We start from the raw sequence: 13,563 nt of genomic DNA on the forward strand, positions 1-13,563 counted from the left end.
ACAGATGAACAGATTTGGACAGCCAAGAGCAAAGGGGTTCTCTTTTTTTTATCCCAGGTTCACAAAGTGTACTCCTGGATTGATTTTTTTCGTTTTGAAAAAGGCTTTGCTGGCGAGGTTGGTGGAGGCCGAGTATTCGGCGATTGTTGTGTCAGACCATGCCCCACACTGGGTAGACTTACGAGTGAGCAAGGAGGGGGGTCAGCGCCCGCAATGGAGATTGGATGTAGGACTGTTAGCGGATGATGAGGTGTGCGGACGGGTGGCGGAGGCCATCCAGAATTATTTGGAGATAAATAATACGGGGGAGGTTTCGGCAGCAACGCTGTGGGAAGCACTGAAGGCGGTGGTTAGGGGGGAGCTAATTCCGATACGGGCTCATAGGGAGAAAGTGGAACGGGCAGAGATGGATAGGTTGGCTAGGGAGATAATCCAGGTTGTAGAAGGTATTCTGAAGCCCCTGAGGCAGGGTTGCTGAAGGAGCGGCAAAAGCTGCAGATGGAGTTTAGGCTGTTATCTACAGGGAAGGTGGTGGGGCAGTTGAGGAAGGCAAGGGGAGTGATATAGGAGTATGGTGAGAAGGCCAGTAGGATGCTAGCACACCAGCTAAGGAAAGGGAGGTGGCCAGGGAGATAGGAAGAGTGAAGGACAGAGGAGGAAACACGGTACTGGACCCAGCGGGGGTGAATGGGGTGTTTAAGGAGCTTTACAGTCGGTTGTATGAGTCGGAGGAGACTCCATCTGGGGTGGAGGGGATGAGGCAGTTCTTGGAAAGGTTGAAGTTTCCAAAGGTAGAGGAAGTGTTCGTGGATGGACTGGGAGCCCCAATCGGGATTGAAGAAATATAGAGGGATTGGAGGCCATGCAGTCGGGCAAGGCCCCGGGACCGGATGGCTACACAGTGGAATTTTACAAGAAGTTCTCTGGGATGCTGGGCCCGGTGCAGGTGAGGGCATTTAATGAGGCAAGGGAGCGGGGTGTTCTTCCCCCAACAATGTCACAGGCCTCGATTTCATTGATCCTGAAGCGGGAGATGGACCCAGAGCAATGTGGGTCATACAGACCAATCTCCTTATTAAATGTTAATGCCAAAATCCTGGCCTCGAGGATAGAGGACTGTGTTCCAGAGGTGATAAGGGAAGACCAGACGGGGTTTGTTAAGGATAGGCAGTTAACGGCCAATGTTAGAAGGTTCCTGAATGTGATCATGATGCCCTCCGAGGGGAGGGAGGCGGAGGTGCAGGTCGCTATGGACGCAGAGAAGGCCTTCGACCAGGTGGAATGGAAATATCTCTGGGAGGTCCTGGGATGGTTCGGGTTTGGGCAGGGCTTCATTGACTGGGTTCAGTTGCTGTGCCAGGCACCAGTGGCAAGCGAGCTGATGAACCGGGTGAGCTTGGGCTATTTTAGATTGTACCGGGGGACGAGACAAGGATGTCCCTTCTCCCCACTGTTGTTTGCCTTGGTTTTAAAGCCATTGGCGATGGCACTGTGAGTGCCAAAGGACTGGAAGGGGCTAGTCCGAGGGCGGGTGGAACAAATATATGCAGAAGGCCTGCTCCTATATATTTCCGACCCATTGGGGGGAATGGGGGAGATTATGCGGAACTTTGGGGAATTTGACCGGTTCTCGGGGTACAAATTGAATATGAGTAAAAGTGAGGTTTGTGTGATCCAAGTGAGGGGCCAGGAGAGGAGACTGGAGGAGTTGCCGTTTAAGGTGGTGGGAGGTAGTTTTCGTTACCTGGGTATTCAGATGGCACGGAGATGGGAAGCAGCTACACAAATTAAATCTGGGCCGATTAGTGGAACAAATGAAGGAGGTGGGACAAGTTCCCGTTGTCACTGGCGGGGAGGGTACAGACTGTAAAGATGACAATTCTCCCAAGATTTTTGTTTGTTTTTCTGTGTCTCCCTTTTTTTATTACAACGGCCTTTTTTAAGCTGGTGAACAGGATGATATCTGGGTTTGTGTGCGCAGGTAAAACCGCGCGAGTAAAGAAAGTCTTGTTGGAGCAGAGCCGAGGGGAGGGAGGGCTAGCACTGCTGAATTTTAGGAACTTCTGGGTGCCAAATATAGCCATGATTAGGAAGTGGGTAGTTGGGGAGGGGTCGGTGTGGGAGCGGGAGGAGGCAGCATCATGTAAGGGCACACGTTTAGGGGCATTGGTAACGGCACCCCTGCCGTTTTTGCCGGCCCGGTACTCCACAAGCCCAGTGGTAGTGGCGGCCCTGAGAGCAATGGCGGAAGCATATGGGAGTAGAGGGAGCGTAGGTGTGGGTTCCAATCTGTGCTAATCACCAGTTTGCACCAGGGAAGATGGATGGGGTTGAGGTGGCAGAAAGCGGGTATTGAGAGGCTGGAGATCTGTTTATTGATGGGAGTTTTCCCGGTCTGGAGGATCTGGAAGTGAAGTTTGAATTGCCGGGAGGGAATGGATTCCGATATCTCCAGGTAAGGGATTTTGTGCGAAGGCAGGTGTTTACCTTTCCGCTCCTTCCGCCACAGGGGATACAGGACAAGGTAGTTTCTAGAACAGGCTGGGGAAGGAAAGGTAAGGTATCGTAAATTTACAAATAACTTGTGGAGTGGGTGGTATTATGGGCCAGGGTTTAGAGAACACCAAAGTATTTCGAGGCAAGGTACTAACATGGATTGACAATTGGCTGTCAGGCAGAAGGCAGAGAGTTGGGATAAAAGGTTCTATTTCGGAATGGCAACCGGTGACGAGTGGTGTCCCGCAGGGTTCAGTGTTGGGACCACAGCCGTTCTCTTTATATATTAACGATCTAGATGACGGCACTGGGGGCATTCTGGCTAAGTTTGCCGATGACACAAAGATAGGTGGAGGGGCAAGTAGTATGGACGAGGTGGGGAGGCTGCAGAAAGATTCAGACAGTTTAGGAGAGTGGTCCAAGCAATGGCTGATGAAATTCAATGTGGGCAAGTGCGAGGTCTTGCACTTTGGGAAAAAGAATAGAGGCATGGACTATTCTCTAAAGGAAAACTTGCAGGTTCAGTCCGTAATTAAGAAAGCAAATGCAATATTGTCATTTATCTCAAGAGGCTTGGAATATAAAAGCAGGGATGTACTTCTGAAGCTTTATAAAGCATTAGTTCGGCCCCATTTAGAATACTGTGAGCAATTTTGGGCCCCACACCTCAGGAAGGACATACTGGCACTGGAGCGGGTCCAGCGGAGATTCACACGGATGATCCCAGGAATGGTAGGCCTAACATACGATGAACGTCTGAGGATCCTGGGATTATATTCATTGGAGTTTAGGAGGTTGAGGGGAGATCTAATAGAAACTTACAAGATAATGAATGACTTAGATAGAGTGGACGTAGGGAAGTTGTTTCCATTATCAGGGGAGACTAGGACCCGGGGCACAGCCTTAGAATAAAAGGGAGTCACTTTAGAACAGAGATGAGGAGAAATTTCTTCAGCCAGAGAGTGGTGGGTCTGTGGAATTCTTTGCCACAGAGGGCGGTGGAGGCCGGGACGTTGAGTGTCTTTAAGACAGAAGTTGATAAATTCTTGATTTCTCGAGGAATTAAGGGCTATGGCGATAGAGCGGGTAAATGGAGTTGAAATCAGCCATGATTGAATGGTGGAGTGGACCCGGTGGGCCGAATGGCCTTACTTCCGCTCCTATGTCTTATGGTCTTATCATGGAGTTCATCTGACCCACAACGTTTAATAGATTTTGGTTATGGGGAACACAAGGGCCCACTTTACAGGTGTGATGCAACAGAGATCAAGTATTTTTAACCAAAAACAATGTTTATTCTATGAATCCAGTTAACATTTTATAATCATACAGTAAACATCTTATCAACTACCAACACTGATACTCTTTCCCCCCCCCCCCCCCCAAGATACAATACTCTATAGGTAACCCTTAGTAACTTTTCTTACAGAATCCATAAGTCAAAGACCCTTTTTAACAAAGACAGTAGGTTTCCATTCCTTACGGAAACATGTATTACTTTGAAATCATCAAGTGAAATCATCAAATGATCTGGAGACATTCTTTAGCATGCAGAGAGAGAGTCCAAAATATACCTCCTTGGTCTGAAAACAAAACTAAAACTCTGAGCCAAAAACAGCTTCCAGCTCAAAACGAAAGTAAAAAGCAGAGCCAGAGCCCAGCTCCACCCACACAATGACATCACTGCAGCCACTTGAGAAGACAAACATTTCTTAAAGTGGCATTCCCATGACACCGCCCCAAGAAAATAAAATGAACCATCAACTTTAAGATGGTTTCCTTTTTCACTTTCTTTCAAACAGCGTTGACAGTAAATATACTTTTTTGTTTAACAAAACAAAACACGCAAACATTTACAATAACATAGTCCATTTTAGTTCTTCTTCCTCCACTGAACCTGCTTCTCTTCATCACATTCGTGACAAAGCATCAGCTATCACGTTTTTTCATCCTGCCGCATGTATTATTTTAAAATCAAATGGCTGTAACAATAGACTCCATCGAAACAATCTTGCATTGTTATTCCGGAATCGCTCCAAAAATGTCAATGGATTATGATCAGTATATATAATTGTTTCAGAGGAATTGTTGGTAATGTAAGTTTGAAAATGTTGCAAAGCCAGCACCAAGCTCAACGTCTCCTTCTCAATCGTTGAATTCTTCTTCTGGTACTTATTTAATTTCTTTGAAAAATAACCAATTGGCCACTCTAATCCTTTGTCGTCTTCCTACGCGCACATCACTCGCATCAATAGCCACTTTGAATGGTTTTGTATAATTTGGGATGGCCAATACAGGAACAGTGGTTAACACAGCCTTCAGGCTGTCAAATGCCTATTGACACTCTGCTGTCCGCTGAAATTTGCTACGCTTCTTTAGCAAGTCCGTCAGTGGAGTGACCACACTGCTAAAATTCGGCATAAATCTCAGGTAAAATCCACTCATGCCAAGAAATTGCATTATTTCCCTTCGTGCCGAGGGCATTGGAAACTTTTTGTTTTCACATCCCGTGGGACCATTCAACCCTGTCCGATTGTATGGCCAAGGAAAGTGACTTGGGCTTTTCCAAATTCACTTTTGGCTAGATTTACCACCAAGCCTGCCTCCTGAAGTCGATCGAATAACTCCATCAGATGCTTCAAATGTTCTGTCCGTGCCTGACTAAAAATTACCAGATTGTCGATGTATACCGCACAATTGGGTAATCCTGAAACGACTTTGTTAGTTAACCGTTGAAATGTGGCTGGAGCGTTTTTCATGCCAAATGGCATAACTTTGAATTGGTATATACCATCCGGAGTCACAAAAGCTGAAATCTCCTTCGCCCTTTCAGATAAAAGTACCTGCCAGTAACCTTTTAAGTAAATCCAGTTTGGAAATAAAAGTTGATTGTCCCACCTTCTCAATGCAATCCTCCAAACGTGAGAGAGGATAAGAGTCCATTCTTGTAACTGCACTAGGCTGCACAGGGGCTGGTTTAGCACTGGGCTAAACAGCTGGCTTGTAATGCAGAACAAGGCCAGCAGCGCGGGTTCAATTCCCGTCCCGGCCTCCCCGAACAGGCACTGGAATGTGGCGATTATGTGCTTGTCACAGTAACTTCATTGAAGCCTACTTATGACAATAAGCGATTATTATTGTTATTATTAACCTTTCTATAGTCCACACACAACCGTTGGGTACCGTCTGGTTTCGGTACTAGGTACTAGGTGAGCTCCATTGGCTGCAACCCACTTCAGTTATGCCATTTTTAAGCATACTTTTAATTTTCTTGTTAACCTGTGCCAATTTTAAAGGGTTAAGTCTGTATGGATGTTGTTTAATTGGAACAGCATTTCCCCCATCTACATCATGTATAGCCATTTTAGTACTTCCCAACTTATCTCTACAAACTTGTCCACGTGATATCAACTCTTTCAGGTCAGTTCGTCTTTCCTCTGGAAGGTAACTGAACAATTTATCCCAATTTTTAAGAACATCCTCATTTTCCAATTTAATTTGAGGGATGTCAAATTCAAAGTGATCTGGATTAGGTTCTTCACTTTGAGTTAGAATCATTAAAACCTCCTCCTTTAGCTCTCCTTCCCTTTCAAAGTACTTTTTAAGCATATTCACATGATACACTCGGTGAGTTTTCCTCACTTAATTTCCTTTCAATCTGATAAGGTCCACAAAACCTTGCTTTTAAAGGTTCACCTACCACTGGTAACAATACTAAAACTTTATCTCCACTGGCAAAACTACAAACTTTTGCTTTCTTGTCCGCTACCCGTTTCATCACGTTGCCAATTCTCCTGCTCTATTTAATCGTTCCCTAAAATTTGACACTTAATCCAATAATGTAAGTTCCGACTGCTCACTCACCAATTTTTCCTTAATCAATTTAAGTGGTCCTCTTACCTCATGTCCTGCCACTGGCTTATCGACCACAGTAGGCATTACTCCCACCTGCGATCCAGCTGTATCATTACCCAAGATAAACTGTATTCCTGGACAAGATAGTTTCTCTATGACTCCTAACACTTCACCACTCTTCATTGAACTTTCCAACCTTACCTTGTATAATGCAACATTACTCTTCTCACCCTGAATTCCACATTTTACCACCTTTTCTGGCAATATTCCTCCCAACGACATAACTCCTCATCTCTTACCATCAAAGATTGACTAACTCCTGTATCTCTTAAAATTGTGACTTATTTACCTACTCCTTCTGGTACACCTGGATAAACTTTACCCACACAAGTAAATTCTTTAAAGAGATCTGGCACCTTCTTATCAATCACCTCTTGGTCAGGCTGTACAATTTTTTGCACCTCCTTCGCTTCACTTGAGCTTTCCTTTACCACTTTAACAAACCCCACTGACATTTCCTGTTTTATCACATCAGCCTTCCCAGTGCTTTTCTTCAACCACCACTGTGACTTTACATGGCCTGGTTTGTTACAGTGGAATCATTTGAAACTTTTCATTTCTCTTCCACCCTCCTGGATTTCTTTTTTAATCTGAGGTATACTCTCCTTATTATCTCCATTAGATCTCCTTTACCTCTACCACTAGAATATTTCTCTTTTCCCCAGTTTCTACCCCTCACAGGCTGAAACTGATGTCGGAAACCAAACTTCGATTTATGAACTAATTCATATTCATCTGCCATTTCTGCTGCTAACCTCACAGTTTAACCCTTTGCTCTTCCACATGAGTTCTCACTGCATCAGGAATTGAATTTTTAAACTCCTCCAAAAGTATAATTTCTCTGAGAGCTTCATACGTTTGGTCTATTTTCAAAGCCCTTATCCACCTTTCAAAATTACTTTGTTTGATCCTTTCAAACTCCATGTATGTTTGACCAGTTTCTTTCCTTAAATTTCTAAACCTTTGTCTGTAGGCTTCAGGCACTACTTCATATGCACCTAAGATGGATTTTTTTCACTTCCTATACGTCCCAGATACCTCCTCTGATAGTGATGCAAACACTTCACTGGCTCTACCTACCAGCTTTGTTTGAATCAGTAATACCCACATGTCCTGTGGCCATTTCATTTGTTTATCTATCTTCTCAAATGAAATGAAAAAGGCTTCTACCTCTTTCTCATCAAACCATGGCAATGCTTGGACATATTTTAATAGATCCCCACCAAGCCCTTGACTATGACACTCTTTCTTTATCCTCATCATTGTTCTCCAACTGTACTTTTCCTTTTACATCTGCCAATTTTAACTGACTGTCATGTTTCATGGCCATTTTCTGAAGTTCAGACTCTCTTTTTCTCTTTCCTCTCTTTCTTTTTGCTCACTATCTCTTTTTTTCTTTTCCCTCTCTATCACTTTCTCTTTTTGTTCTGCCACGGCTATTCTTATTTTGTAGTCAAGCTGCTTTAATTCTTTTTCATGTTCAAGTTGTTTAATCTGTAACTGAATTTTTGCCATTTCCAATGAGTCAAACTGTATCTCAGGCAATTTTAAATGCTCAGCTACCGCTGTAAGTATCTCTTTTCGTATGCTGTCAGGTAAAGTTACTGCAATGTTTTTGCCAAATCTAAAAGCCTTGTTTTAGTCTCTGTTTGTAAGGCATGCGTGTGACCTTCTCCACCCCCAAACATTTCTGAGCCTCTGAAAGAACCATTGTCCACAACACACTTCCTACTTAAACTGGAATACCACAATTGAAAAGCAAACATAAATATGCTCACCCCTCACTGTCTTTAAGTTCACTAAGCCAACCAAATCACGAAAGATAGACTTTTACCCTACGAGCCCCCAATTTATTATGGGCCAGGGTTTAGAGAACACCAAAGTATATCATGGAGTTCACCTGACCCACAAACTTTTAATAGATTTTGGTTATGGGGAACACAAGGGCCCACTTTACAGGTTGATGCAACCGAGATCAAGTATTTTTACACAAAAACAATATGAATCCAGTTAACATAGAACATTTTATAAACATACAGGAAATATATTAGCAACTACTAACACTGATAACGCCCCCCCCCCCCCAAAGATCCAATACTCTATTGGTAACCCTTAGTAACTTTCATAACAACATCCATAAGTCAAAGACTCTTTTTAACAAAGAGAGTAGGTTTGCATTCCTTACAGAAATAGGTATTACTTTGAAATCATCAAGTGATCTGGAGCCATTATTTAGCATGCGGAGAGAGAGACCAAAATACATCTCCTTGGTTTGAATGCAGCTCTCCAATTGAAAACGAGACTAAAACTCAGAGCTAAAAACAGCTTCCACCTCAAAACGAAAGTAAAAAGCAGAGCCAGAGCCCAGCTCCTCCCACACAATGACATCACTGCAGCCACTTGAGAAGACAAACATTTCTTCAAGTGACATTCCCATGACAGAGGATACCCAGATAGGGGAGATAAAGCGTAAATGGGAAGACGAGTTGGAGGCAGGTCTGTGGGAGGATTCCCTGATCAGAGTTAATATGTCCTCATCATGTGCCAGGCTCAGCCTGATACAATGCAAGGCACACATGACGGCCCGGATGAGCAGGTTCTTTGGGGTGGAGGACAGGTGTGGCCGATGTGCAGGAGGGCCCGCAAATCATGTCCACATGTTTTGGGCATACCCGAAGCTCAGTGAATTCTGGCAGGGATTTGCAGATATCATGTCCAGGGTGTTAAAGGTGAGGGTGGCAGTGAGTCCAGAGGTGGCGATTTCTGGAGTGTCGGAAGACCTGGACGTCAGCAGATTCAATAAAGGGGGTGGTGGTTAGGGGTGAGAGTTTGAATATGTCGGTCTAGCTTAGGCGAGAACTGTGGGAGACGGAGTGTTACGCGTTGAACTATGTTTATATCTGTACTTGTGTCTTTTGTTATTATAAAACCAGAAATGCCTTAATAAAATGTTTTTTTTTAAAAAAGTATTGCATTTTTAAAAATGTGTGATAAATGTATTAAAGAGTAGTAAAAATATTTCTTTATGACAAAATAGTTTTCTGAAATTATTTTTAGCTTTTGTTTTGAAAATTGAGAAAGATGAAGCGTGTATGCTTTATGAAGTATCATTGGGATTCCTCGGTTAGCATGTACTACAGTCAAGCAACTAAGCAGTCATCATGCAGAATAACAATAAAATCAACTATCAAGTGTAATCTTGAGGAATTCTATAAAGATAGTAGCCAACATTAATTCAGGCAGAAGGAATTCTGCCTGCTAATCTCAGTATCTTTACTGCGTGACATCCCAATTCCCGTACCAGCCTCCCCGAACAGGCGCCGGAATGTGGTGACTAGGAGCTTTTCACACTAACTTCATTTGAAGCCTACTTGTGACAATAAGCGATTTTCATTTCAATTGGACTTGAAAAATCCTAGAGTTTATTCAAAAACATCTCATTCCAACATTTCTGGTTCTTTGTGCATCCTGATTTGCTTTGCTACCATTTGGTAGTCATGCATTTAGCTGTGTGGGCCCTAATTACAGAATTTCTGCCACAAATCTCTCCAGCTCTTTCTCCTCCTTTACAACACACTTCAGGTCCAGCCACTTTGACCAAGCTTTTGATGATTTGTCCTAACTTCTCTTTATGTGCCCAAGTGCTAAATATGGTTTAATGATGCTCCAAGCACCTTGGGGTACTTTAATATGCTAAAGATGCTGTATACATGCACATTGTTCCTTTGGCATACCAAGCCAAACACCACCCTGACTTGGAACTATATTGCTGTTCCTTCAGTGTTACTCGTTCAACACCCTGAAACTCCTTCCCTAACGGAACCTGCAATGGCCTGACTTATTTCACCAGTACTCTAAAATAATTTTCTGTACTATTTTGAAACCTATCCCCCATTCTCATTGATTCTAAAAAGCAGGTTTCACCTGTACCATTGCAAGTTTTATGAACCATTTTGTTTTCAGATGCTTTCTTTTCTACTACAACTGGTCTTCCAGTTAATTTTCAGCAATCTGCCTGAATATGTCCCACTTTGTTACAATGGAATCACTTAGGCCTCCGAATGTCACTTCTTTCTTCAGTCTCTTTCCTTTTGGTCTGAGGTGAAATTTCCTGACCATTCCCAACTGTGTTATCTCTTTCTTGACTATTTGTTTTCTTTTCTCCTTCCCCCTTCCTATCCTTCTCGTGTTTACAAAGATGACGGAAAAGAGATATTGTTCTATGGACCAGTTTGTAATCATCAGCTAACTTTGCTGCCTGGCTAGCAGTTTTAATGTTTTGTTCCTCAACATGAGTCTTAGTAACCAAAGTAAATTAATCTTTAAATTCTTTGAAATGAATCACCTCTCTAAGGGCTTTCTATGTTCTCTCTATCTTTAATACTCGTATACAACTCTTCGTGTGACACAGGAGAAGTTGGCGGAGGGTAAAGGGTCGGCCTACCAACCCAATGGTCTACGGAGCCGTTGGTTGACTTTCTTAACGAAAATTCAGCCAACAGAGGCGGGAAGCTCAGCAAGAACTGGCAAAGGTGATAAACCCGCTGAAAGCGAGGATCGGCCGTGTGGAGCTGAGGCTGGAGACACAGAGCCAGGCGATCCTGAACGTGGAGGAGGTGGTGGGGAAGCATGAGGAGCAGCGTACCTCGTTGGTGGCCCAAGTTTGGATGCTGAGGGAGACCCGGAAGCGGCTCAAGGAGAAAGTGGAGGATTTGGAGGAACACCCCCCCCCCCCCCCCCCCCCCCCCCCCCCCCCCAGGCAGAATCTGAGGATAGTGTGGACGCCAGAGGGCACTGAGAGAGCGGACGCAGGCTCTTATGTGGCCAAGATGTTGGAGAAGCAAATTGGGAGGGGGTCTTCGACCAGCCCCTGGAGGTCGATCGGGCGCTTGTGAGGAAGCCGCAGGCGAATGAGCCACCAAGGACGATGGTGGTGACGCTACACCGGTTTCTGGACAAAGAGAAGATCTTGCAGTGGGCCAGGCAGACGAGGAGATGTATCTGGGAAGGCAATGGTTTGATGGTTTCCTGCTCGAACCGAGCATAGAATGCATTGAGTTCATTGGGGAGGGGTGTGCTGTTTCCAGAGATTCTGCTCGTCTTCGCTTTGTAGCATGTTACGTTGTTTAGGCCTTGCCACTACCGACGAGAGTGTAACGCTAGTCTGTGACTCTAGCTTGGTCTGATATTGTCTCTTGGCATCCCGGATGACTTTGCGGAGGTCGTACCTGGATTTCTGGTATAAATCAGTGCCGCCTGACTTGAACGCCTCCGACCTGTCCTTCAGTAGGCCGTCAATCTCCTGATTAAACCAGGGATTCCGGTGGGGAACGTACGCACTACTTTCTTTGCCACGCAGTCGTCCACACATATTGCTGATAAAGTCTGTGATAGTGATAATAATAATCGCTTCTTGTCACAAGTAGGCTTCAATGAAGTTACTGTGAAAAGCCCCTAGTCGCCACATTCCGGCGCCTGTTCGGAGAGGCTGGTACGAGCCAGCAGCCCCAGTGTCGGTGACGGTGGTAGCATACTCGTTTAAGTTGGTCACTGAGTTCTTAAATATGGACCAATCCACTGACTCCAAGCAGTCACATAGGAGCTCTTCTGTTTCCTCTGACCAGCACTGCACGATCTTCTTAACCGTATTCTCACTCTTGAGTTTCTGTTTGTATGCCAGGAGAATGGGCACCGTCTTATGGTCTGATTTTCCAAAGTAAAGTCGGGGGATTGAACGGATTGCGCCCTTGATTTTTGTTTAGCAGTGATCGAGAGTGTTGCCACCCCTGGTGGGACAGGAGGTGTGTTGGTGGAATTTTGGCAGTACACTCTTGAGGTTGGCCTTGTTAAAGTCTCCAGCCACGATGAACTAGGCCTCATGGTGTTCTGCTGTTATGACTGTACAGTTCGTCCAGCGCCGCCTTCATTCCCGCCTGGGGTGGGATGTAGACCGTTGTGATAATGGCTGAAGTGAACTCACGTGGAAGGTAGTACGGGCGGCATTTCACGGTCAGGTATTCCAGGTTCAGGGAGCAGTGGGTCACCACATCCAAACACCAGGGGGGTTGATGAGGAGGCAAACCCCTTCACCCTTTGCTTTCCCTGATGACGCGGTGCGGTCCATCCGGTGTATTGAAAAACCTTCAGGTTGTATGGCACAGTCTGGTGAGGCAGGGGTGAGTAATGTCTCGGTGAAGCAGAGCACACAGCAGTCTCTTGCTTCCCTCTGAGAGGTAAGTCTAACCACTGTGCTACCGTGAAGGGGGTGAAGTTCGGGATGCTGTACCCGGCCCGCCTTTGGGTGACCTACAACGGCCGCCAATGTCACGTTGGAACACTGGAGGAGGCAATGGAGTTCTTGGGAGACAATGAACTGGCATGAGAGGGAGGACATTGAACTTTGGAGTGAATGTGAGGTGATGTTGTTTCCCTGACCCTCTTTTGTTATATTGTGCTGGGTTCTTTTGTTTTGATGGCCAGGGGATAACTTTTCTTCTCTTAGGGGCTGTTTAGCGTTTTCATGGGGTTCTTTGGTGGGAGGACGGTGGTGGGTGAGTGCACCTTTTTTTTTCTCCTTTAGTGTTATTGTTTGCACCATGGTGGAGTGCCTGTGGGGTTAGGATGTTTGGCGCTATGGGTGGGGGCTGCCAGGCTAGCTGGGCAAGCTAGTTCATGGGAGCGCAATGGGGGCGATTAGTGGTTAGAGTTTGAGAGGGTGGGATTGTTACTTTGTTCAGGGGAGGAGGGGGGGGACTGCTGACAGGGGTGGGGCAGTTGAAGTGCAATAAGGAGGGAGTTGGTGACAGACATCCGAGGACGGTCTGGCCGGCTGCGGTATGCAAGCCAGGGGCTGGCCCAAGAAGGGGTATGGTTGATCGGGAGGGGGGGGCGGGGTGCTCCCCGACCAGGCTGGTGACATGGAATGTGAGGGGGCTGAAGGGGCCAATCAAACGGTTGCACGTGTTCGCACCCCTGAGGAGTTTAAAGGCGGATGTGGCATTTCTACAGGAAATGCATTTGAAGGTTGCGGACAAGATTTGGCTGAGGAAGTGGTGGGTTTGGCAGGTTTTTCATTCGGGGTTGGACTTTAAGATGCGGGGAGTGGCGGTGCTAATAAATTAATGGGTACTGTTTGAGATGCGGAACATAGTG

The 13,563-nt window shown here is 45.4% G+C and overlaps 1 protein-coding gene across 1 annotated transcript in view; it reads left to right on the forward strand.

Moving 5' to 3' along the window:
- Positions 1-13,563, forward strand: part of wdr36 (WD repeat domain 36) — a 178,800-nt gene that overhangs the window by 80,120 nt on the left and 85,117 nt on the right. The gene's annotated exons all lie outside the window — the stretch shown is intronic.

Source organism: Scyliorhinus torazame, chromosome 9 (genome assembly GCF_047496885.1).
Source record: "Scyliorhinus torazame isolate Kashiwa2021f chromosome 9, sScyTor2.1, whole genome shotgun sequence".
Classification (NCBI taxonomy): Eukaryota; Metazoa; Chordata; class Chondrichthyes; order Carcharhiniformes; family Scyliorhinidae; genus Scyliorhinus; species Scyliorhinus torazame.